The following is a 27,368-nucleotide window of genomic DNA, read 5'->3' as shown; positions in this document are numbered from 1 at the left end:
TTTAGCATGGCCAATCAATGTAACCCGCATATCTTTGGACCATGGGAGGAAACCAAAGCACATCTTTGGACACTAAGGACAATTTAACGAGGCCAATCCACCTACATATTTTTCAGTCTATGGGAGGAAACCAGAGCACCTGGGAGAAACCCACGCAGGCACGGGGAGAACGTGACAACTCCACACAGACAGCATCCCAAGCTGGGAATCGAACCTGGGTCCTTGGCGCTGTGAGGCAGCAGTGCTAACCACTGTGCCACCGCTTACGAAGCCCACGAGATTGACCTCTTGGAGTATGAGCTCCCTGACTGAGGTCACAATTGCCTGCCCAACCAGGGAACCTCCCCTGTATATAAATATGCAAGTGTCAGGTCCACTGTCACTCCAGAGTCTGACTGCATACCCAAAGCGCTCTAGAAGTGGAGATAACGTTTGTAAATAAAGGGGATTTGATGAAAGAACACCAGCCTCTGAGGAGTAATTTCAGCCCAGCAAGTTGCTTTGTCTTTGAAAAATTTCACCCAATTTCCATTCAGTTGCCTTCAACGGCAGCATGGCGGCACTGTGCTTAGGACTGCCCCTTCACAGCACCAGGTGACCTGGGTTCAATTCCGACCTCGGGTCACTGTCTGTGCGGAGTTTGCACATTCTCCCCGTGTCTGGGTGGGTTTCCTCCAGGTGCTCCGGTTTCTTCCCACAGCCCAAAAATGTGCAGGTTAGGTGCTAAATTGCCCCTTAGTGTCAGGGGTATTACCAAGGTAAATATGTGGGGTCATGGGGATAGGTCCTGGGTGGGATTGTAGTTGGTGCAGACTCGATGGGCCGAATAGCCTCCTTCTGCGCTGTCGGGATTCTATGATGATTTGGGCCACTCCCATGTGCGACCCAGTTTAAAATGCCCCACAACCACCCCCCTCTTTGTACTGGGGGTGGGGTGGGGTGGGGGGGAGAGTGTTCCCAATTAGCTCAGTCACTCTTTAATGTCAAATAAAATCTATATATTGTTTTAAGTAGATGAACGCAAGTCTGGAGCACCTTTTTTTGTTAAGGTTACCGTTGGCTTCACTTGTTAAGTTCAATGAGGCTGATATCAGTTAAAGAGAGTTAATGAGGTATTTATTCATCGATCGGAAGACTACCAAGCCTCCAAAACAAACGAGCCTACGACATTTACAAAACGAAGAGCGAGCTAATTTGCGTTGCCTGAAATCTTGTTAACATCCTGAACGAGGACCTCAAACAGCTTCGCTCAGCTGGAGTCAAAATGACAAACCAGGACGATTGAACGTTAATGAGCTTAAAAAAAAATTGAGGAAAGAAAAATAACTCTCTTTTTGTATGAAACATTTCAGATGTTCAATAAGGAAGGGCTCAGGGTCAACTTGTATTTAGGTAGCACCTTTCAAAGAGTAAGGCAGAATCCCACGGCACCTCACAGCAGTGCTACTGATAAAATCATCCCTTAATCTTAACACAAGCTGAGTGTAAAACTGCAGGGTGTGCTTACAATACGGCATGGTGGCACAGTGGGTTAGCACTGCTGCCTCACAGTGCCAGGGATCCGGGTTCCATTCCTCGCTTGGGTCACTGCCGGTGTGGAGTTTGCACATTCTCCCCGTGTCTGCGTGGGTTTCTTCCTGGATGCTTCAGTTTCCTCCCACAGTCTGAAAGATGTGCTGGTGACCTGAATTGGAGTATGGAGACTTGGCTGGGGGGGCGGATTTTGCAGTAACTTCATCGCAGTGTGAATGTGAGCCTTACCTGTGACTAATAAATAAACTTTACCTTACAAGTGGGCATTATTCAGGGAGCAAATCTTACTTACTGTATCCTTTGAGCAGACCAGCCTGTGGCAGCTATCAGGAATGTACGCCCCCAACATCTCTTTCACTGACATGCAAAAGCTCAAGGAGTCAAGGGGTGGCACAATGGTTAGTGCTGCTGCCTCACATTTTTAGGTGTTTAGATCACTAACAACCTCTCCTGGTCCCTCCACACAAACACTATAGTTAAGAAAGCCCACCAATGTCTACTTTCTCAGAAGACTAAGGAAATTTGACACTGCTACGACTCTCACCAACTTTTACAGATGCACCATAGAACGCATTCTTTCTGGTTGTGTCACAGCTTGGTACGGGCTCCTGCTCTGCCCAAGACCGCAAGAAACCACACAAAGTGTCTTGAATGAAGCCCAATCCATCACACAAACCAGCCTCCCATCCATTGACTCTGTCCACTCTTCCCGCTGTCTTGGAAAAAGCAGCCAGCATAATCCAGAACCCCACGCACCCCAGACACACTGCCTTCCACCTTCTACTGTCGGGAAAAAGATGCAAAAGTCTGAAGTTACATTCCAACTGCCTTAGGAACAATTTCTTCCCCGCTGCTGTCAGATTTTTGAATGGACCTACCTCGCATTAAGTTGATCTTTCTCTGCAACTTAGCTATGACTGTAACACTACATTCTGCACTCTGTCCTTTTCTTATCTATGAATGGTATGCTGTGTCTGTATAGTGTGCAACAATATAGCACCACTGTATAGTGGTATATAGTTCAACTCTACACCAATGAATGTGACAATAATAAATCAAATCAAATCCAAACATAGGAGATAGGAGGAGGCCATTCAGCCCTTCGAGCCTGCTCCACCATTCATCACAATCATGGCTGATTGTCCAACTCAACAACCTAATTCAGCTTTCTCTCCGTAACCTTTGATCCCGTTCGCCCCAAGTGCTATATCCAGCCACCTCTTGAATACATTCAATGTTTTGGCATCAACTATTTCCTGTGGTAATGAATTCCACAGGCTCACCGGGTGAAGAAATGTCTCCTCACCTCTATCCTGAATGGTCTACCCTGAATCCTCAGACTGTGACCCCTGGTTCTGGGCTCCCCCATCATGGGGAACATCCTCCTTACATCACTGGTTGGCCAGCATTTATTACCCACCCCTAGTTGCCCTTGGAGGCCAGTTGACAGTCAATCACATTGCTGTAGCTCTAGAGTCACAGTAGGCCAGGCTGAGTAAGGACAGCAGATTTCCTTCCCTGAAGGAGTTGCTTGTGTATTTCTACCCAACAGAGAATTAGCTGGCAAGTTACGAAAAGTTGACTGTGAAGCAGTTATTTAGTCAATCATATTTGTGCTTAAATTATGGCAAAATTTATGCCCACTTTAATGCTGAACTTGCAGGCAGGAAGTTATGGCAACATTTCTCAAGAATTTTATTAGCATATATCAAAATGTAAGAACTCGCATAACACATGAGCAATCAGGTCCCAAGGAATATACAGAGCAGCCTTTATCTTGCTTTAAGTCTCTCTCATCTCATTGATATTTTGACTTTCAAAGTCATCAAACCATCATTTATTCACATCAATCATATTAAAAATATATGATTGTAAATGTATTTCTTCTTTCGACACTATTGAGGCCGACGCTAAACACATCTTGTAAGAAAAGCTGCATTGGTCTCAGTAAAGAGAGATGGAAAAAAAAAATCACTTTAGAACATAAGTGACGGTAACAATGAGTCATCTCTTTCACATCTCGTGGTTTGTGCCAGAACCTCACACCAGTGGCACAGTGGTTAGCACTGCTGCCTCACAGCGCCAGGGGCCTGTGTTCAATTCCCAGCTTGGGTCACTGTCTGTGCAGAGTCTGCACGTTTGCCCCATATCTGTGTGAGTTTGCTCCAGTTTCCTCCCACAGTCCGAAAGATGGGCTGGTTAGGTGCATTGACCGTGCTAAATTCTCTGTGTACCCAAACAAGCGCCGCAGTGCGGCAACTGGGGAATTTTCACAGTAACTTCATTGCAGTGTTAAATGTAAGCCTACTTGTGACACTAGTAAATAAACTTTATCTCACTTTTCTTCCAGGTGCTCCGGTATCCTCCCACGTCCAAAGATGTGCGGGTTAGTTGGATTGGCCATGCTAAGATGCCCCTTGGTGTCCAAAGATGTCTAGGTTAGATGGTTTGGCCTTGCTAAATTGCCCCTTAATGTGCAACAACGTGTAGGTTAGGTGGATTGGCCAGGTTAAATTGCCCATTTGTCTCCAAAGATATGCAGGTTGGGGGGACTGGCCATGGTAAATAGCCCTTTGTGTCCAAAGATGTGTAGGTTAGACGGATTGGCCATGATAAATAGCGCCTTAGTGTCCAAAGATGTGCAAGTTAGGTGAATTGGCCATTATAAATAGCCTCTTGCTATCCAAAGACGTGTCAGCTAGGTGGATTAGTCGTGGTAAATCCATGGGGTTACAGGGATCGTGCTTTGCTATGATGCTCTGCGAGAGCCGGTGCAGGCAGAATGGACTGAATGGCCTCCTTTTGCACTGTAGGGATCTTGTGTGCAGATGGGGTTATACAATAGACTCAAGTGGGATTTCAGAAGATATAACCCAAGAAAAGCACAAACGATCAAAGAAATTCACGTGGAGCAAATGTCAGCTAAGGTCCACACTAATATCTTGGGAAGGAGAGGAACTTTCTTGGGAAAGAAAGTGAGGGGGCATGGGATCCAAGGGGCTGTTGCCTTGTGGATCCAGAACTGGCTTGCCTGCAGAAGGCAGAGAGTGGTTGAGGATGGGTCTTTTTTTGCATGGAGGTCGGTCACCAGTGGAGTGTCCCAGGGATCTGTTCTGGGACCCTTGCTGTTTGTCATTTTCATAAATGACCTGGATGAGCAAGTGGAGGGATGGGTTGGCAAGTTTGCCGACGTTACGAAGGTTGGTGGTGTTGTGGGTAGTCTGGAGGGATGTCAGAAGTTACAGCGAGACATGGATAGGATGCAAGATTGGGCGGAGAAGTGGCAGATGGACTTCAACATGGATAAATGTGTAGTGGTCCATTTTGGCAGGTCCAATGGGATGAAGGCGTATAATGTCAAGGGTAGGACTCTTAGCAGTGTAGAGGATCAGAAGGACCTTGGGGTCCGGGTCCATAGGACTCTTAAAATCGGCCTTGCAGGTGGAGGATGTGGTCAAGGCGGCGTATGGTGTACTGGCCTTCATTAATCGAGGGATTGAGTTTAGGAGTCGGGAGGTAATGTTGCAACTTTATAAGACCCTTGTCAGACCCCACTTGGAGTACTGTGCTCAGTTCTGGTCGCCTCACTACAGGAAGGATGTGGAAGCTATTGAAAGGGTGCAGAGCAGATTTACAAGGATGTTGCCTGGATTGGGAGGCATGCCTTATGAGGATAGGTTGAAGGAGCTAGGTCTTTTCTCCCTGGAGAGACGAAGGATCAGAGGCGACCTGATCGAGGTTTATAAGATGTTGAGAGATATAGATAGGGTGGATTCTCAGAGGCTATTTCCCAGGGCTGAAATGGTCACTACGAGAGGACACAGGTTTAAAGGTGCTGGGGAGTAGGTACAGAGGAGATGTCAGGGGTAAGTTTTTCACTCAGAGTGGCGAGTGAGTGGAATCGGCTGCTATCGGTGGTGGTGGAGGCAAACTCGTTGGGGTCTTTTAAGAGACTTCTGGATGAGTATATGGGATTTAATGGGATTGAGGGTTATAGATAGGCCTAGTAGGTAGGGATATGATTGGTGCAACTTGTGGGCCGAAGGGCCTGTTTGTGCTGTAGTGTTCTATGTTTTAATTCCACTTGCATACCAAGTTAAGACTCTAAAGGGAAGATGGTGCCAGCAGGCCTTGAGGAGAAAGAGATGTTTGAGCTCACAGATATTCTCACCCAGAGACAAGCATGTTATCACTGATATTTCACTCTTTGTAGATGAATATAGCAATTAATTTGCCCTCCATATTAAGACACAAGTTAAGAGCAGGAGTAGGTCACTCAGGCCCTCAGGCCTGCTCCGCCATTTAATAAGATTGTGGTTGAACCAATTTTGGCCTCAACTTCACATTTCCTGCCTACCCCTTGCTAATGACGGGCCTATCTACCCCAGCACTAAAGATATTCAAAGACTCACCACTTCTGAAGAACAGTGAAATGAATGACTGTCCAATTAAGCTTAAGTTAAGATTTTTTAAGTTTATGTTTGAGCCATAAGTCACAAGTAGGCTTACATTAACACTGCAATGAAGTTACTGTAAAAGTTGCCACACTCCAGAACCTGTTCAGATACACTGAGGGAGAATTTAGCACAGCCAATGCACCCTAACCAGCACGTCTTTCAGGCTGTGGGAGGAAACCGGAGCACCCGGAGGAAACCCACACAGACATGGGAAGAACGTGCAGACTCTGCATAGATGGTGACCCAAGATGGGAATTGGATCCGGGTCTCTGGCAGTAAGAGGCAGCAATGTTAACCACTGTTTTAATGATGTTTTTGAAACAACACAGGCCAGAATTTTCCAATCTCGCACTCCCCACCACCACTGATGACCATTGTCAGAAAAACCCATCTGGTTCATTAATGTCCTTTAGGGAAGGAAATCTACCGTCCTTACCTGGTCTGGCCTACATGTGACTCCAGATCCACAGCAATGTGGTTGACTCCCAACTGCCCTCAGAAATGACCTGGCAAGTCACTCAATAGTATCAGCGATTAAAGGAGGCACCACCACCTTCTCAAGGGGCAACTAGGGACAGGAAATAAATGCTGGCTTAGCCAGCGACACCCATGTCCCACCAATGAATAAAAAAAGACACGGCACCGTCAACAATGCAGCAGTACCTCAGTGCTGACACGTCTGAAGAGATTGAAGGTTCAGTCCAGGGTCTGAGGTTTGAAGACATTGTTAAAAATAGATCAAAATAGCTCCATTAGCTAATGAAAGCAAGTTTTCTTGGAGGCCTTGGGTCAGTCAAATGTCAAATTGAATAATAAATACCTTACAGTGATAGAATTAAACAGCATCTGCCCACAGGAAAATAATAATTCGAGTATAGATTCAAAATTGGCTCAGTTGTAGGAGACAGAGTGTGATGACAGATGACCCTTCAACTAAAGAGAACAGTTGCTCCTTATCCATTCTGTCCGTGTCTCTGATAATCTTGTACACCTCGATCAGGTCACCTCTCAGTCTTCTCTGCTCCAGCAAAAACAACCCAAGCCTATCCAACCTCTCTTCATAACTTAGCTGTTCCATCCCGGGCAGCATCCTGGTGAATCTCCTCTGCACCCCCTCCAGTGCGATCACATTCTTCCTATAATGCGGCGACCAGAACCGCACACAGTACCCCAGCTGTGGCCTCACCAAAGTTCTACACAACTCCATCATGACCTCAATGCTTTTGTAATCTATGCCCCGATTGATAAAGGCAAGTGTCCCATATGCCAGTGCCACGGGGCTCTGTGTTGGGTCCCCTATTATTCATTATTTATATGAACGATATGAATGACTATGTGAGGGATAGGATTAGTAAGTTTGCAGATGACACCAAGATTGGCCGGGCGGTTAACAGTGAGGGGGGAGTGTCTTGGGCAGAGCAGGAGGCATACCAAGCCGTGATACAACCAGAAAGAATGCTTTCTATGGTGCATCTGTAGAAGTTGGTGAGAGTCGTAGCGGACATGCCAAATTTCCTTAGTCTTCTGAGAAAGTAGAGGCGTTGGTGAGCTTTCCTGAGCGAGTTAAAATCCTACCCTCTGTGTTTGTGATCTGCAACCTTTAATCTGATTGTGCTTTTGCCCAATTATTTATTTTGCTAATTTACCAGCCGACAGTGCCTTACAAAATCAGAGATTAATGAGAAAGATTTATGGTGTAATAAAGCAGGGCGACTGAGACGCAGTTTACGAATCTGAAAATGCAGCAGCTGGCATTCATCTGAGGCTGCCAATGCTGTTTGAATTTTGCCAAGGTTGTACACACGGTGCTTCAACAAATATCAGCAATCTGTGAGTAATTAGAGGCCTAGAAGACAGCCCCTAATCAGCATGCCTGAACATTCAAACCTAATATCCTGGCAGTCCTGAGCTATGCTCCAATTCATCAGCTAGCTCATTACAGAGTCAATCACACAGGCAAGTGTTTTGCCTATCGCAGGGCCTGAGGCGTATTATTGACCCTTTTTGGTTTGACGCTTTGAGTCTCACTTTACACTTTTGCTTTTTCTCGTTTTGGATGCACCCCTCAGCCGCCACCACCTTAACCCTCTTACTTTTCCTCTCAGTTTGTTTGATTTAGTTGAGCGAAAAAGGAACAGCAAGTGTTTTGCCCTGGAGAACCCAACTCAATCAAGACACGGCGGCACAGTGATTAACGTTGCTGCCTCAGCGCCAGGGACCCGGGTTCAATTCCCAGCTTGGGTCACTGTCTATTTGGAGTCTGTGCGGGTTTCCCCCGGGTGCTCCGGTTTCCTCCCACAATCCAATGATGTGCAGGTTAGGTGGATTGGCCATGCTAAATTGCCCTTTAGTGCACAAAGATGTGCATGTTCAGTGGATTCACCATGCCAAATTGACTCTTACTGTGCAAAGATGTGTAGATTGAGTGGATTGGCCAGGCTAAATTGCCCCTCAGTGTCCAAAGATGTGCATGTTTGGTGGATTGACCATGCTAAATTGCCCGAGTGTCCAAAGGTGTGTAGGTTAGGTGGATTGGTTATGTCAAATGGCCCCTTAGTGTCCAAAGGTGTACAAATTAGGTGGATTCACCATGCTAAATTGCCCCTTAGTGTCCAAAGCTGTGCAGGTTATGTGGATTGGCCGTGCTAAATTGCCCCTTACTGTCCAAAGATGTGTAGCCTGGATGGGTTAGTCATGGTGAATGTGTGAGTTATAGGATAGAATGTGGAGGGGGCCTGGGTAAGATGCTCTATCAGAACGTCAGTACAGACTCAGTGAACCAAATGGCCTCTTCTGCACTGGAGGGATTCCATGGTTCTATGACTGAAGGTTTCCTACCAAAGACATGCTGGTTATGTGCATTTGCCGTGCTAAATTCTCCATCAGTGTACCCAAACAGGCTCCAGAACGTGGTGACCAGGGAGTATTCACAGTAACTTCATTGCAGTGTTAATGTAAGTCTACTTGTGACGATAACAGATAGACTTTAAACTTAGACAAAAGGACCAGGAGAAAGAAAATTACAACACAGAAACAGGTCCTTTGGCCTTCTAATCATGCACCGACCATGCTACCCAACTCAACTAAAACCCTCTACCCTTCCAGGGACCATATCCCTCTATTCCCATCCTATATATGTCTTTGTTATGATGCTCCTTCGAAGATTGATTAAGAAACATTATGTCAGATTAAAATTCAAATCAGCTCAGTAATGTTCTTCCGGAGTGTGCATGACCTTCTCTACCCAGCCTGACCTACACTTCACTCCAGCGTCTCAAAACACTCTTGATGTTTAACGCCCTCTGATGTGGCCTAGAAAGCCATTCAGCTGTCAAGGTAGTTAGCGACGGGCAATAATTTCTGTCTTGTCAACTGTCTTCCAAAAGCAAATCAGACGTAACGTTTAAGGTTATTCATTGGCGTCCAAAGTAGGTTTACATTAACAAAGTTACTGTGAAAATCCCTTAGTCGCCACAGTCCTGTACACTGAGGGAGGATTTAGCATGGCCAATGCCCCTAACCAGCATGTCTTTCGGACTGTGGGAGGACACGGGGGAAACCCATGCAGACATGGGGAGAACGTGCACACAGGCAGTGACCCAAGCCGGGAATCGAACCCAGGTCCCTGGCGCTGTGAGGCAGCAGTGCTAACCACCGTGCCACCCACGGTAATGGTTCATCAACACGAAAGTCTGCAGATAACCAAACATTGCTCACCCAACTGGTGAATAAAGTACAAAGCGCGAGTAAGGGAAAACAGGAACCTTTCATGCTTTTTTTTTAAAAAACGTATGCTTAAACTTTGTGACACATTAATACTGCAATGAAGTTACTGTGAAAATCCCCTAGTTGCCACACTCCGGCACCTGTTCGGGTACACTGAGGGAGAATTTAGTGTGGCCAATGCATCCAACCAGCACATCTTTCGGACTGAGAGGGGGAACCGGGGCACCCAGAGGAAACCCACGCAGAGACAGGGAGAACGTGCAGACTCCACACAGACAGTGACCAAAGCCAGGAATCGAACCTGGATCCCTGGCGCTGAGAGGCAGCAATGCTAACCATTGTGCCACTGTGCTGCCCCTACATAAACATAAGCAAGTGTGTTGCTCAGTGATGTAAATTTTCATTCCATTTCATAGAATCATAGAACCTTACAGTGCAGAAAGAGGCCCTTCGGCCCATCGAGTCTGCACCGACCACAATCCCACCCAGGCCCTACCCCAAGTCCCTACATATTATACCCACTAATCCCTCTAACCTACACATCTCTGGACACTAGGGGACAATTCCTTAGCATGGCAAATCAACCTAACCCGCACATCTTTGGATTCTCAAGTGTAACATTGCTGCAGGAGATTACACAAAACCTTTTTCAAATATCTGGCTATTGTAAAGATTGCGGTGGACACACACTCTGCTGTCACCATTGATGGTGCAGCTTTACCTGGTAGAGGTATAAGATTAAGTGGACCGCTCGTCATCACAGTTTCAATGGGTTAAACGTTTGTGCCTCTGAATCTGTGGACAGCTGACCATTTGATTGTTGCAGGGAAATGACAGTCGGAGAGAAAGTTATTGCTGATGTCAAATGTATCACCGTGGTCTCTAATGCAATGTAGTGGAGGTAATGGGTCTTGGCATGAGGCGAACTCCTAACACAACTGGCAGTAATATTACATTATTTAGAGCACTGCATTTTTGCGTTGGCATTCCTTTCCAGTTTTCTCTGACGTCTTCTCTCTTCACTTGAGCTATCTCCGGAGGTTTCCAAAAATCAGATACGATAGCGGGCACTGAGCTGCTCACCTGAGATGACGGATCCACGCCATACTGGAACAGACATAACAGGTCTAACCACGTGGCCAGCCAACCCTGACACTCACTGGGCAATGAGAGTCTTCAGTGGAGAGGTTGACTCTGAACTGCGTTCTAATTGGGGGCAGCACGTTGGCACAATGGTTAGCACAGCTGCCTCATAGCGCCAGAGTTCCAAGTTCAATTCCGACCTTTGGAGACCATCTGTGCAGAGTTTGCATGTTCTCCCCGTGTCTGCATGGTTTTCCTCCGGGCGCTCCAGTTTCCTCCCACAGTCCAAAGATGTGCGGGTTAGGTGGATTGGACGTGCTAAATTGCCCCTTAATGTCCAAAGATGTGCAGATTAAGGGGATTAGCCGTGTTAAATTGCCCCTTAGTGTCAAAATAAGTGCAGGTTATGTGGATTGGCCATGCTAAATTACCCCTTCGTGTGAGGTAAATGCACGGGGTTATGGGGATAGGGTCTGGGTTAGGGATTACAGTTGATGTAGGACTGAACAGTAGGATTTTAGGATTCTATGCATGCCCTCCCCGTGTCTGTGTGGGTTTCCTCCGGGTGCTCCAGTTTCCTCAGCCCGAAAGACGTGCTGGTTGGGCGAATTGGCCATGCTAAATTCTCCCTCAGTGTACCCGAACAGGCGCTAAAGTGCGGTGACCAGGGGATTTTCACAGTAACTTCATTGCAGTGTTAATGGAAGCTGCCTTGTGACAGTAATAAATTTTAACTGAAGGGCCCAGACAGCGACACCCATATCCGATGAATGAATGAAAAGAAATGTCACCAACCAGCCATTAATGAGAGTCTATCAACGTCATGGACGTAAAGCAGTTTCCCACACCTTCAGAAAAGGGATGTGGAAGAAATTAGAATGGAATGAAGATTTATTTCCTCAAACTCTCTGACTGCTCTGCCATTACTCCTTTGGGAATGGGGGAGGGATATGGGAACAGGGTGCAAAAGTAGGGGAGGGGTGGGGAGAGATGGGGAGGAGGGTGCAGCAGTCGTGGTGTGATTCGAAGGGGGGTTTGCGGAGGTGGGGGAGGGAGGGTTGTGCGGCAGTTGTGGTGGGATGGGGGACGGGTTCTGCGGAGGTGGGGAGGGGTGGGGAGGAGGGTGTGCAGCAGTAGTGGTGGGATGGGGGAGGGGGTCTGCAGAGGGGGGGGGGGGGAGGGGTGCGTGGCAGTCAGGAAGAGGTGCAGCGGGATGGAGGAAGGGGGTGTACGGGGGGGTGGAGGGTGCGAGGGTGGGAGATGGGCGTGGAGGGATGTAGGTGGTCGTCACACTGCCAGACATCTTGAAGGACCTTCCAACCCCAACCAAGTTTGAATGTCGTGCGAGAACTTGCAAGCGAGAGGCAGCAATCAGAAGATAAAAAAAGAGAAAAATAAATAAATGGTAATTATAAATTCCACCTTTCAATTACTGTGTGACTATTTGTGGAACTTCAATCAAAGGATGACTCATTGCGTGTGGGACTCGCGTTGCGTCTCAAAAAATAACAACAATCAAGAATTTATTCCGCCCCAACTGAATTATAATTCCATTCAGATAACACTTCATTTTGATGTTGTTGGGAAGGTGGTATAAAAGAAAGAACTTGGAGTGCCCAAATCTTAATGTGATCAATTTCACTTCCCAAATTCAGCAAGTACTTCTTAAGGCAGGTGATGAACTTGGAAAGATGGTACTTTGTGGTAAAGTTGGTGGATTCGTAATCCAAAGGCTCAACATTCCTGGATAAGAACAGGAGATGCTGGAAAACCTCAGCAGGTCTGGCAGCATCTACAGATAGAGGGCAACATCTGTCCATGTGAACCTGTCGGAAACTCCACCAATTTTTTTTTAATCATTCGTGGGACATGGGCGTCGCTGGTTAAGCCAGCATTTATTATCCATCCCTCGTAGCCCTCAAGTGGTGGTGAGCTGCCTTCTTGAACTACCGATACAACTGAGTGTCTCGCTCAGCCATACCAGAGGGCAGTAGAGAGTCAACCACATTGCCGTGGCTCTGGAGACACATGTAGGCCAGACCAGGGTAAGGACAGCAGATTTCCTTCTCTAAAGGACTTTAGTGAACCAGATGGGTTTTTATAGTTAATTTATTAGCATCACAAATCGGCTTACATTAACACTGCAATGAAGTTACTGTGAAAATCCCCTAGTCGCCACAGTCTGGTGCCTGTTCGGGTACACTGAGGGAGAACTTAGCACGGCCAATGCATCCTAACCTGCACGTCTTTCGGACTGTGGGAGGAAACCAGAGCAACTGGAGGAAACTCACACAGACACGGGGAGGACATGCAAACTCCACACAGAGTGACCCAAGGATGGAATTAAACCCAAATCCCTGGCACGAGGCAGCAGTACTGACCAGTGTGCCAACATGTTCACCCAAATCACAAAGCAAAGAATATAAAAAAGTTAATAGACTATTGAGCTAGTGCTCGGAGGACCTGTTTGTTTAGTGCTAACATCAGCTGGGATTGTAACACAACCAATGAGGTACATCGGAAGTGGAGTGATTCTTTTCCTGGGAAGCATAGCAGCCAATTTATACACAGCAGCCTCCCACCAAATAGCATTGTAATAATAACTTGCAAATCTATTCTAGCAATGTATCTTACCCTTAGCCAGGGCACTGGAAGAACTCCCTTTCTCTACTTCAAGATAGGGACATGAGGTCTTATGTGGCCCCAAGGAGAGAAGGTGGAGGTTGGGTTAACGTCTCATTTGAAAAGCAGAACACCCATTGCCACTGCACTCTCTCTCTACAAGTGCCAGCCTCCATTTCCACACCCATATAACTGGAGTAGGATATTGGGTAGGGTTACGGAGATAGGGTGGAGGGGAGGGCCTGGGTGGCATACTCCTTCAGAGAGTTAGTGCAGACTCGATAAGCCCAATTGCTTCTTTCTGCCAATAGGGAACAGAGTCACGGGTCTGTTGATTAAATTTTAACCAAAGAATAAAACATTAATTAAGCATGAGAAGATTGACTATAACACAATACTCTTTCACCTTAGTTATATCATTACAGGTATGCTCAGATTTACAATGCATCTAACCAGCGCATAAATTGTAACACAAGTTACAATTTAGTTTATACAATAATATTCTCAGTAAGTGCACAGACTCTGTAAATCAACAGGATAACTATGTTCAGACACACCACACTTTGAACCTAAGTAGCTGATGCCACTTACTGTAACCTGTGGATTTCTGATCAAACCTCTCAGTTGGTTTTAACACTAAGTCAACTGGTCTCACTTGAACTCTGACTTCTACACAAATGTTTCCAAACTCTACGCTCGAAAAACACACCTTGGAATCTTCTACAATGCTTTCACTCGGATGCCTTCACCAAGGATCCAATTCCAGAATTTCAATCTCTCCTTTCAGTATTCCTCTGCCTTGGATTGCCACATTCATTCAAGCTTTCACACAATCCCTCAGGTGTCCAGCCCATGCCAACAGGACACTACTGTTTCACAGGCTGTGCTAAGATGTCAATAAATCTTTTATTTATCCTGGAAATCTGGCTTCTCACTTCTAATGCTGGTTCTTGCAGTTGTTTCTTTAACTCAGAGAACTTGCTCTGCTTTTTACTTGATTTCTCCTGAACAGAGCCTTTCTCAACTTCTTGTTCTTTGATCCTGTAACTTAACAGTCTGAGACATACTTTCTGTCCTAACCCCCCCAGTTTCTGGGCTTCCTTTGGGAAATCTGTTTTCTGCAGCTCTTTGATCCAGTGAAGCTTCTCCAGGGTCCAGCTTAAAACTAACACAAATGTTCAGCCCTAAGGTGGCTCCTGGTTGCTAAGCAGCAACCTAGTTTTCCATTTAAGCCCTATTTTGCTTTCATGTCGTAAATTCTCTATCATATAGGCATCTGAAACAAACTAAAGTTGTTAACGCTACAGAAATACTTACTTAAAGCTATTTCTAATATCTACAAACATAAATAAAAATTAGTTAAAAAAGTAAAGTTTATTTATTAGTCAGAAGTAAGGCTTACATTAACACTGTAATGATTTTATTGTGAAATTCCCCGAGTCACCACATACCGGCACCTGTTCGGGTCAATACACCTAATCAATGCAACTTTATAAGACCCTTGTCAGACCCCATTTGGAGTACTGTGCGCAGTTCTGGTCACCTCACTACAGGAAGGATGTGGAAGCTACTGAGAGGGTGCAGAGGAGATTTACAAGGAAGTTGCCTGGATTGGGAGGCATGCCTTATGAAGCTAGGTCAAGAGAGCTAGGTCTCTTCTCTCTGGAGAGACGAAGGTTGAGAGGTGACCTGATAGAGGTATATAAAATGATGAGAGGTAAAGATAGGGTGGATTCTCAGAGACTATTTCCCAGGGCCGAAATGGTCGCTACGAGAGGACACAGGTTTAAGGTGCTGGGGAGTAGGTACAGAGGAGATGTCAGGGGTAAGTTTTTCACTCAGAGGGCGGTGAGTGAGTGGAATCGGCTGCCGTCGGTTGTGGTAGAGGCAAACTCGCTGGGGTCTTTTAAAAGACTTCTGGATGAGTATATGGGATTTAATGGGATTGAGAGTTTTAGATAGTTTTATGAACTATCATAGAACTATCTAAAACTCTCAATCCCATTAAATCCATTGGTAGTTTTGGATATGATCGGAACAACTTGTGGGCCGAAGGGCCTGTTTGTGCTGTAGTGTTCTATGTAATCAGCAAGTCTTTCAGACTGTGGGTGGGGGGGGGGGGGGGTGGAAAAACTGGAGCACCTGGAGGAAACCCACACAGATACAGGGAGAATGTGCAAACTCCACACAGTGACCCAAGCTGGAATCGAATCCTGATCCCTGGTGTTGTGTGAGGCAGCAGTGCTAATCACTGTGTCGCCATGCCACCCTCATCTCTGTTTTCTGACAGTTGTGAAGGCCTTTGAGATATACTGAATTCAAGAAAGATACTAGTGTAATTCTGTCTATTTCTATTGAGCAAGATGTTCCAAATATGCACCTTAATTGTGCTTTAAGGATCTCAGAATTGAATGGGCCATTGTCACCAGTCCGTAGAGCACTCAGAATGAGTAGAAGCATCAGGATGTCACATTATAAAACTTTTGTTTGGCTACACTTAAGAGTATTGCATTCAATTCTGGTCTCCACTTTACAGGAAGAATGCGGAGGCTTTGGAGAGGGTACAGAAGATGTTTACCCGGATGCTTCTGGATTAGAGGGAATGAGCTATAAGAGGAGGCTGGACAAACTACTGTTGTTTTCTCTGGAGCGGTGGAGGCTGAGGGGAGATCTGATAGAAGTCTATAAAATCATGAGGCATAGATAGGGTTGACAGTCAGAATCTTTTTCTCCAGAGTTGAAATGTCTAATACTAGAGGGCATGCTCTTATGGGGTGGCAAGGTGGCACAGTGGTGAGCACTGCTGCCCCATGGCATCAGGGAACATGGTTCGATTCCTGGCGTGGGTCACTGACCATATGGAGTCCGCACGGGTTTCCTCCAGTTTCCTCCCACAGTCCGAAAGACGTGCTGGTTAGCTACATTGACCCAAACAGGTGCAGTACTGTGGCGACGAGAGGAATTTCTCAGTACCTTCATTGCAGTGTTAATGTAAACCTTACTTGAAACTAAAATGAGTTAATAAAAGGTGAGGAGGGAGAAGTTCAAAGGAGATGTGAGGGGCAAGTTTTTTTGCACAGAGAGTGGTAGGTGTCGGGAACACTGCCAGGGGTGGTGGAGGTGGATACAATAGGGGTGTTTAAGGGGCTTTTAGATAAGCACATAAATGTGCAAGGTGTAGAGGGATAGGGTCCAAGAGCAGGCAGAAGGGATTAGTTTAATTTGGTGTCATGTTCAGCACAACATTGTGGGCCAAAGGGCCTGTTCCTGTTCTGTACTGTTCTATGTGATACAAATGACAGCTTCCGTGCTGCATTGGTGTCTCTCCAATCATTATCCTGGGATGGTAAAAATCAAGCTTTAATATTCCGAAAGTAAATTATTAGTCAGTAAATAAAAGCAGCCCCACAATGCCCCCATTGCATTGTTCTCATCTCTGTTGAATAATTAATTGCATTACCAAAAAGATAAGAAAGCCTTAAAAACAACGCAAAAGCCAGCTGTCAAACTGTCTTGTGCAAATCACGAATAATTCTAATCAACTCCCATTCTCTTTTTCATGCCTCAAGGTTGCATAGTCTACAGATCCTTGGGGGCAACTGTGGAGGGAAGGGTGGGGGGGGCGGGGGAAATCAACGTTCTAAACAAACCCACTCTGAGACAGGATCTTCTGCCGGAGGAGTTTCAGTTCTGCGTGCACACAACCTTGTCTACAGAATCGACATCTACTTTGACCAGCTGCTGGCAGCCCTGCCTCGGCATTAGAAAGTTTTGGGTCCAATGCAGTTGTAGAATTATAGAGCCACACAGTGCAGAGGAGGCCCCTCGGCCCATCGAGTCCACACCTGACCTCCCACCCAATCCCAGCACTTGGCCCATAGCCTTGAACATTACGTTGTGCCAAGTGCTCATCCAGGTACTTTTAAAAGAAAGAAAAGGCGGCTTCTTGCGAGCTGACCTCAGCCTACCCACTAATTCTACCATTTACTCCCGTTCCGTGCTTTTAAAACTAACTCTCTGACCTTGCTCTGTACCTGTAACTACAGCACTATATTTTGCACCCTTTCCTTCTCCCCGATGTACTCTATGAATGCTGTGTTTTGTCTGTATAGTACGCAAGAAACAATACTTTTCATTGCATCCCAATTCATTGCGACAATATAAAATGTTCAACGATGTGCAGGTTAGGTCGATTGGCCATGATGAATTGCCCCATAGGGTCAGAGGACACGGGTGGGTAAGTACGTGGGGTGAAGGGGATAGGGCCTGAGTGGGATTGTGGTCAGTCCAGACTCATAGGGAATGACTTCATTCTGCACTGTAGGGATTCGCTGATTCTATGAATAATAAATCAAATCAAATTACGTCTACCAACCTCCCAGGCAGCACATTCCAGACCATCACCATCGTCTGGGTAAAAAGATTTTCCTCACATCCCCCTTAAATGTCTTGTTGTAGTTGTACAAGACATTGGAATACTGTATACAGTTCTGGTCATCCTATTAAACGGCATGGTGGCACATTGGTTAGCACTTCACAGCACCAGGGATCTGGGTTCGATTCCCGGCTCGGGTCACTGTCTGTGTGGAGTTTGCACATTCTCCTTGTGTCTGCGTGGGTGTCCTCTGGGTGCCCTGGTTTGTTCCCACATTACAAAGATGTGCGGGTTAGGTGGATTGACCAGGCTAAATCGTTCCTTAGTGTCAGGGGGATTGGCTAAGGAAAATGTATGGCCAATCAATGAACCTGCACATTTTTGGATACTAAGGGGCAAATTAGCCTGGTCAATCCACCTAATCAGCACCTCCTTAGACACTAAGGGGCAATTTAGCATGGCCAATCCACCTAACCTGCACATTTTTGGACTGACAGAGGAAACACAAGCACTCGGAGAAAACACACACAGACACGGGGAGAACATGCAAACTCCACACAGTCACCCAAAGCTGGAATCGAACCGGGATCCTTGATGCTTCGAGACAGCAGTACTAACCACTGTGCTGCCCAAGTTTTTTGTTCATTCATTCGTGGGACATGTGTCACTGGCTGGCTGCTTTTATTGCCTATCCCTAGTTGCCCTTGGAGGGCAGTTAAGAGTCGACCATGTTACTGTGGCTCTGGAGTCACACATAGGCCAGACCAGGTAAGAACGGCAGATTTCCTTCCCTAAAGGACATGAGTGAGCCAGATGGGTTTGTTCAACAACCGACAATGGTTTCATGGTCATCAGTAGATTCTTAATTCCAGATTTTTTTATTGTATTCAAATTCCAGCTGCCGCATCTGGGTCCCCAGACATTAGCTAAATTTTTGGATTAATAGTACAGCGATAATATCACTACAGGGAGGATGTGGAAGCTATTAAAAGGGTGCAGAGTAGATTTACAAGGATGTTGCCTGGATTGGGAGGCATGCCTTATGAGGATAGGTTGGGGGAGTTGGTCTCTTCTCCCTGGAGAGAAGGAGGTTGAGAGGTGACCTGATAGTGGTTTATAAGATGTTGAGAGGTATAGATTGGGTGGATTCTCGGGGGTCATTTCCCAGGGATGAAAATTGTCGTTACGAGAGGACACAGGTTTAGAGCGCTGGGGAGTAGGTACAGAGGAGATGTCAGGGGTAAGTTTTTCACTCAGAGGGTGGTGAGTGAGTGGAATCGGCTGCCGTCGGTGGTGGTAGAGGCAAACTCGCCGGGGTCTTTTAAAAGACTTCTGGATGAGTACATGGGATTGAGAGTTATAGATAGGCCTGGTAGGTATGGATATGATTGGTGTAAGTTGTGGGCCGAAGGGCCTGTTTGTGCTGTAGTGTTCTACGTTCTAGACCCGTGCGTCCCTCAAGTTTAAAATCTCAGGGTGGAATTTTCACATCCAGCCACCATGGGAATGATAGTGGGAGGGATACAGACCACGCAAACGTCCATTGGCCTCGGACGGGGTTTTCTGGTCTTGTGTTAAATGCAGCTGCAGAATCCCACCCTTAAGACTTCAAAATGTATATTTTCCACTTCTAATATAAATATCGTTAAGCGTGCAGCCACCCAGAGGGCTCTAGGACACAGATTAAGATACATCAAGGAAGATAGATGCAGAGGATGATGCCATTGTTGCCACCCACTGGCAGATAATTATGTCCTCAGACAGCTGCTGTATTAGAAACCATCTCTGAACAAAATAGACAATTGTCTGGATGTGGAAACTAAGTAAGTGGAAGGAACCAGATCAAATACAATGGACTGCAGAATATAAAGGAAAGACTATTGCTCGTACTCCGTTGGGGATACAAGCTGTACGAGATGACAATACTGTTTTCATTTGTACACTGGGGAGCAGAACAAAGTGGATAGGCCAAATGCAGTGGGCCAAATGGCCTCGTGCACTGTAAAATTCTCCAATGCTGCTCCAGTTATCAACGAGTGTGGGATCACCCCTAGTTCAAAAGGGAGGTCGAACAGTGATTCCTCATGCAAGTAGGGCAGCGATGGCCCAGTGGTCTTATCGCTAGACTATTAATCCAGAAACTCTGCTAATGTTCTGGGGGACCGGGGTTCGAATCCCACCACAGCAGATGGTGGAATTTGAATTCAATAAAAAAAACCATCAGGAATTATGAATCTGCTGATGACCATGAATCCATAGTCAATTGTTGGAAAAACCCATCTGGTTCCTCTAGGGAAGGAAATCTGCCGTCCATACCCGGTCTGGCCTATATGTGACTCCAAAGCAATACGGTTGGTGCTCAACTGCCCTCCAAGGGCAACTAGGGATGGGTAATAAATGCTGGCCAGCCAGTGACACCCATAAATGAAGGGGAAAAAAGAACGTTTCAGAGTTTAAAGTTTATTTATTAGTCTCACAAGTAGCCTTACATTAACAATGCAATGAAGTTACTGTGAAAATCCCCTAGTCGCCATACGGCGGCACCTGTTTGGGTACACCGAGGGAGAATTTAGCACGGTCAATGCACCTATCCTGCATACCCTCTGCCAGACCCCTGACATGCCCCTCCCCTGAATCCAGACCCCTGAAATGCTGCCCAAACAAGATACCCGACAAGCCCTGCCATCAAGACCTTCACGATCCACCCCTGCACGACCTCACTCCCCTCACCCCACCCTCAACACCCCCCCGCCCACTGTGATACCTCTAAAATATTTCCATTTGTCAGAATTTGACATAGAATCATAGAATCCCTACATTGCAGAAAGAGGCCATTTGGCCCATCTTGTCACCAACAATGATCCCACCCAGGCCCCTATTCCCATAACCCACACATTCACCATAGCCAATCCACCTAATCTGCACATCTTTGGACAGAAAGAGGCAATTTAGCATGGCCAATTCACCCAGGCCACACATCTTTGGACGGTGGCACAGTGGTTAGCACTGCTGCCTCACAGCACCAGGTTCAAGTCCAGCCTCGGATCACTGTCTGTGCAAAGTTGGCATATTCTCCCCATGTCTGAGTGGGTTTCCTCCCACAGTCCAAAGATATGCAGGTTCAGTGGATTGGTCATGCTAAATTGCCCCTTAGTGTCCAAAGATGTGCAAATTAGGGGGATTAGTGGGGTAAATATGTGGGAGTTACAGAGATAGGGCCTGGGTAAGATGCTCTGCCTTAGAGTCACTACAGACTCAATGGGCCAAATGGCCTCCTTCTGCACTATGAGAATCCTCTGATATTACGATCACCTCTCAATCAGGCAATAAAATTGGAAATGGAAACTGACAATGTGCTGTGAAAGTTTGACTGGCTGTGCGCCCCAAGGTTAGATGTTCTGGGTTCCCCGCCACCCCCCCCACAACAGTGGTATGATCTCGGGTGACGAAGGCAGCTCACCATTGGCTGCTGATGAGTTCTCCTGGTCCCGCCGAGTTCTAGTGTTTCCTGAGGTTCATCCATCCCGTTGCCGGGGAACAGATCATGCGGGATGGGGGGGCTGGAGATGGAAAATCCACCCTAGTTTCCACAATCAGCAGAACTGGAGTTTTCCCCCAGCTCACTTTCTACATGACTTTTACAATCCTTTGAGTATATTTTCACTCACCAGCCTTGATAGAGTTCATGACAGGATTATAGCACAACCTTTGTGCCAATCAGACCTTGGAGACTGAGAATTGAAGGCAGATGGAGTCAGAGAAAAATAATCAAAATCTTATGATGGGATTGAAAATGACGCGCCCTTCTAATTTATTATTTGAACCTTCCAAGAGGATTATTTTAATTGTAACTGTTTCTCAGAATTAGGTAACAATGAAAGGAAGAATGGTTGGAGGTCACTTATCTCAGTCCCAGGGCATCATTGCAAGTGTGGGCGGCACGGTGGCACAGTGGTTAGCACTGCTGCCTCGCAGCACCAGGTACCCAGGTTCAATTCTCGGCTCGGGTCACTGTCTGTGCCGAGGCTGTACATTCTCCCATCTCTGCGTGGGTTTCCTCCGGGTGCTCTGGTTTCCTCCCACAGATGTGGAGATGCCGGCATTGGACTGGGGTAAAACACTGTAAGAAGCCTGACAACACCAGGTTTAAGTCCAACCAATTTGATAGTAAACTCACAAGCATGATTTAACTATCAAATAAATTGGTTGGACTTAAACCTGGTGTTGTCGGACTTCTTACTGTTTTCCTCCCACAGTCCAAAGATGTGGGGGTTAGGTGGATTGGCCATGCTAAATTGCCCCTTAGTGTCGGGGTACTAGCTAGGGTAAATGTATGGGGTTATGGATATAGGGCCTGGGTAGGATTGCGGTTGGTGCAACCTCGATGGGCTGAACGGCCTCCTTCTGCACTGTATGAGTTAATAAGAACCAGGAGCAGGAGTAGGCCATCTGGCCCCTCGAGCCTGCTCCGCCATTCAATAAGATCATGGCTTATCTCTTCCTGTACTCAGCTCCACTAACCCACCCAATCACTATAACCCTTAATTCCTTTACTGTTCAAAAATTTATCTACCCTTGTCTTAAAAACATTCAACGAGATAGCCTCAACTGCTTCACTGGGCAGGGAATTCCACAGATTCACAACCTTTTGGGTGAAGAAGTTCCTCCTCAACTCAATCCTAAACCTTCCCCCCTTTATTTTGAGGCTAGTTTTAGTCTCACCTGCTAGTAAAAACAACCTCTCTGCTCCTATCTTATCTAAGCCCTTCATAATCTTATATGTTGCTATAAGATCCCCCCTCATCCTTCTAAATTCCAATAAGTAAAGCCCCTGTCTACTTGGTCTCTCCTCGTAATCTAACTTTCTCAACTCGGGAATCAACGTAGTGAATCTCTCCACAGTAGTGCCTCAGGCCCAACTATCTACAGCTCTTTTTTCCATTCATTCATGGGACATGGGCTGGCCTGCATTTATTGCCCATCCCTAATTGCCCTGAGGGCAGTTGAGAGTCAGAGTTATAGAGTCATTGAGCAATACAGCATGGAAACAGGCCCTTCGGCCCAATCAGCCCATGCTGACATGGTGCCCTCCCAGCTCGTCCCAATGACCTGTGTTTGGCTCATATCCCTCCAATCCTTTCCCATCCATGTACTTACCCAAATGCTTTTTTCCCCTCAGCCACTTTCTCTGGCAGCTGATCCCATACATGCACCATCCTCTGCTTGAAGAAGTTGCCCCTGTCACCTTGAACCTATGCCCTCTAGTTTTCAATTCCCCTTGCCTGGGAAAAAGACTATGTGTATTCATCCTATCATTGCCTTGTGATTTTATATACTTCAGTAGGCTCACCCCCTCATTCTCCTATGTTCCAAGGAGTACTGCCCCACTCTGGCCAACCTCTCCTGATAACTCAGGCTCAGGAGTCCTGGCAACATCCTTGTAAATCTGCTTTGCACTCTTCCCAGTTTATCAATGTCTTTCCTATAACAGGGTGATCAAAACTGTACACAATACTCAAATTGGCCTCACCAATGACTTATACAACTGTAAGATAATGGCCCAACTCCTATACTCAATGTCCAGACTGATGGGGCCAGTGTGCTAAACGCCTTTTTCACCACTCTGTCTATCCGTGACACCACTTTCAACCAATTATGTATTGTACTCCTAAGTCCCTCTGTTCCTCAACACTCTCCAGGGCTCTACCATTCACTATGTAAGTCCTACCCTGGTTTAACTTTCCAAAATGCAACACTTATCTGTACTGAAATCCATTTGCTAATCCTTGGCCTGCTTCCCTAACTGATCAAGATCTTGATTTGATTTGAGTTATTATTGTCACGTGTATTAGCATACAGTGAAAAGTATTGTTTCTTGCGCACTATACAGACAAAGCATACCATTCATAGAGAAGGAAAGGAGAGAGTGCAGAATGTAGTGTTACTATCGTAGCTAGGGTGTAGAGAAAGATCAACTTAATGCAAGGTAGGTCCATTCAAAAGTCTGACGGCAGCAGGGAAGAAGCTGTTCTTGAGTTGTGACCTCTGACTTTTGTATCTTTTTCCCGACAGAAGAAGGTGGAAGAGAGAATGCCCGGGGTGTGTGGGGTCCTTAATTATGCTTTGCTGAGGCAGAGGGAAGTGTAGACAGAGTCAATGGATGGGAGGCTGCTTTGATGTATTAGGAAACATTCATGACCTTTTGCAGTTCCTTGAGGTCTTGGGCAGAGCAGGAGCCCATACCAAGCTGCGATACAACCAGAAAGAATGCTTTCTATGGTGCATCTGTAAAAGTTGGAGAGAGTCGTAGCAGTGCCAAATTTCCTTAGGCTGAGAAACTAGAGGCGTTGGTGGGCTTTCTTAACTATAGTGTTGGCATGGGGGAGGACCAGGGCAGATTGTTGGTGACACCTAAAAATTTAAAGCTCTCAACTTTTTCTATGTCGTTTGCGTTGATGTAGACAGGAGCATGTTCTCCTTTACACTTCCTGAAGTCAATGACAATCTCCTTCATTTTGTTGACATTGAAGGAGAGTTTATTTTGTTGCCATACGAGTTCACCAGATTCTCATGGAATCATAGAAACCCTACAGTGCAGAAAGAGGCCATTCAGCCCATCAAGTCTGCACCGACCACAATCCCACCTTTGCCCTATCCCCATATCCCTGCATACTTACCCACTAATCCCTCTAACGGCGCATCTCAAGACACCAAGGGCAATTTCAGCATGGCCAATCCACCTAACCTGCACATCTTTGGACTGTGGGTGGAAACCAGAGTACCCGGAGGAAACCCACGCAGGCACGAGGAGAATGTACAAATTCCACACAGACCCAAGCCGGGAATCGAACCCAGGTCCCTGGAGCTGTGAAGCAGCAGTGCTAACCACTGTGCTACCGTGCCGCCCTCTCTATCTCATTCCTGCACTCCGTCTGGTCATTGTTTGAGATCTGACCCACCACGGTGGTGAATCCCATCTTTGGCTAGGGGCGCTCCCTTATCCCTTAGGATTTCCATCGACTCCAATGGCTGTAAAATTGAAGGATTATCTTGAGACGTAATGGGTTGAGGAACGGGGGCCAGTTGAACTTCATGATCCCTGAGCAGGAAATTACCAAGAAAACCCTTCACTGCCGCTCATTTCTACACCCCATCAAGCTTCAGTCACTTGGGACCGAAGAGAAACAAGATGCATGTGACTTCCACTGAGCAAATAAACAAAGCCAGTATGTTGTGCATTGAAGATCACAGCAACAGCACATGGACTCATTAAAGTAACCTATTACTTACACACTCCTTATCAGATTAATGAGGCTCTGGAAATAGTTCTTTTATGTGATCAATGAGACTTTTTTTGCTGCTTTCCAACTGAACAGAGGCTGACGAACAAACTCCAGAGAGATGAATGAACAATAGTTATTATATTATCCTGCTTGACACAAATAGCCAGAGAAAGGAATCTCCACTATGGTAACAACGAACATTGAATATATATCAATGGCACAGTGATTAGCACTGCTGCCTCAATGCCAGGAACCTGGATTCAACTCCAGTCTTGGGTCAGTGTCTGTACAGAGTCTGCACATTCTCCCCATGTCTGCATGGGTTTCCTTCCACACTCCAAAAACATGAGGAGGTTAGGTTGATTGGCTATGCTAAATTGTGTTTGGAGTTTAGCAGGGTAAATGTGTGGGGTTATGGGAATAGGAGCTGGGTGGGATCGTGGCCGGTACAGACACGATGGGCTACATGGCTTCCTTCTGCACTGTGTGTATTCTATGATTCTAAACATTGGGAGCCATGGTGGCACAGTGGTTAGCACTGTTGCCTCACAGTGCCAGAGACTTGGGTTCAATTCCAGCCTTGGGTCACTGACTGCGTGGAGTTTGCACATTCTCCTCATGTCTGTGGGTTTCCTCCGGGTGCTCCAGTTTCCTCCCACAGTCCAAAGACGTGTGGGTTAAGTTAACTGGTCATGCTAAATTGTCCCTTGATGTCAGGGGATTAGCTAGGGGAAATACGTGGGGCTATGGGAATAGCATCTGAATCAGTCTCAATGGGCTGAATGGCCTTTTTCTGCACTGTAGGGATTCGATGATTCTAATAAATAAGCTTTAAACTTAACACTAATTGTAGAGCTAATGAATGAACACAGTGCTTAAAGTGAGGGATGTGCGGAATAATGTATAACTTTAATCGAAGTGCATCTGGGGGCTGCTGTGCTAAATGTAAAATATCTTTGAATTTGGGATTTTATTAAGTACAATTCTAAATTAATATATTATGTGGAGCAGGAAGAAAATCTGTCTTGATCATTCTTAAAGGCCCACAGCATTTGGAATTAGAACTTTTACTTCAGTTATACATAAACATGTACGATTATAAATAACGTGGAGGTGTTGGACTGGGCACGGGACGATATCTCAACACCAGGTTAAAGTCCAACAGGTTTATTTGCAATCACAAGCTTTTGGAGCGCCGCTCCTTCATCAGATGATTGGAGAGATAGGTTTCACAAACATGGCATATATAGTGACACAACTGCAAGTTGGATGATGGTTGATTTTGCAAATCTAGGTGGCCATTTAACCTGGGCTTGCGAAATCCTACTAATAGCTTGAGACAATCCACACCTCTTCAACCTGTGATTATCCCTCTCCGCACTGGCACTGTCTGTACCTGTAAAGGCTTGCACTCCAACCATCATCTTGCAATTGTGTCTCTGCCTATACATGCCGTCTTTGTGAACCTACTCATCCATTCACCTGATGGAGTAGCACTCTGAAAGCTCGTGATTCCAAATAAAACTACTGGACTTTAACCTGGTGTTGTGAGACCTTCTTACTGTAATTATTAATAAGTTGTTTGTAGGATAACAATAATTGACATCCTGCACAAAGCTGTTTCTTTGCAACTAATCATAGAATCCTGACAGTGCAGAAGGAAGCCATTCGGCCCATCGAGTCTGCACTGACTCTGACTGAGCATCTTCCTCAGGCCCACCAACTTCTCCATCCTATCCCTGTAACCCCATGTATTTACCCCACTCATCCCCCTAATCTTGGGTCACTAAAGGGCAATTTAGCATGGCTGAAATTTTACCATCCTGCCCACCACGGGAATCAAAGCGGGTAAGGGGCATTCCATGGAAAGGTCCCTTGGCCTCAGCGGGATTTTACGGTTTTGGGATGAGTGAGGCTGTAGAACCCCACCCAAAAGGGGTAATTTAGCACGGCCAATCCACCTAACTTGTACATCTTGGATTGCAGGAGGAAACTCATGCAGAATGGACAACGTGCAAAGTCCACAGTAAGTCACTCAAAGACCAGAATTGAACCTGGATCCAGGGCAGTGTGAGGCAGCAATGCTAACCATTACGCTTAATGTTTGTCAAGATTGGGAACTGAGGCATACAGAACCCAAAATGAACAATGTTGACTGACATGCTACCCAATCTTGTCCTGACATAGGTCAAGTTTGCCAAGGTGGAGGGCTCTTGGGACTGACAGGGCTGGTTGCCCCCTCCCCGTGACCCCACATTCCCCCTCCCCAACGCCCATGAGATGGTCAGC

Source organism: Carcharhinus amblyrhynchos, chromosome 32 (genome assembly GCF_965287045.1).
Source record: "Carcharhinus amblyrhynchos chromosome 32, sCarAmb.v2.hapA, whole genome shotgun sequence".
Classification (NCBI taxonomy): domain Eukaryota; kingdom Metazoa; phylum Chordata; class Chondrichthyes; order Carcharhiniformes; family Carcharhinidae; genus Carcharhinus; species Carcharhinus amblyrhynchos.
The sequence above is the reverse complement of the archived record's forward strand: the minus strand, read 5'-3'. Positions refer to the sequence as shown.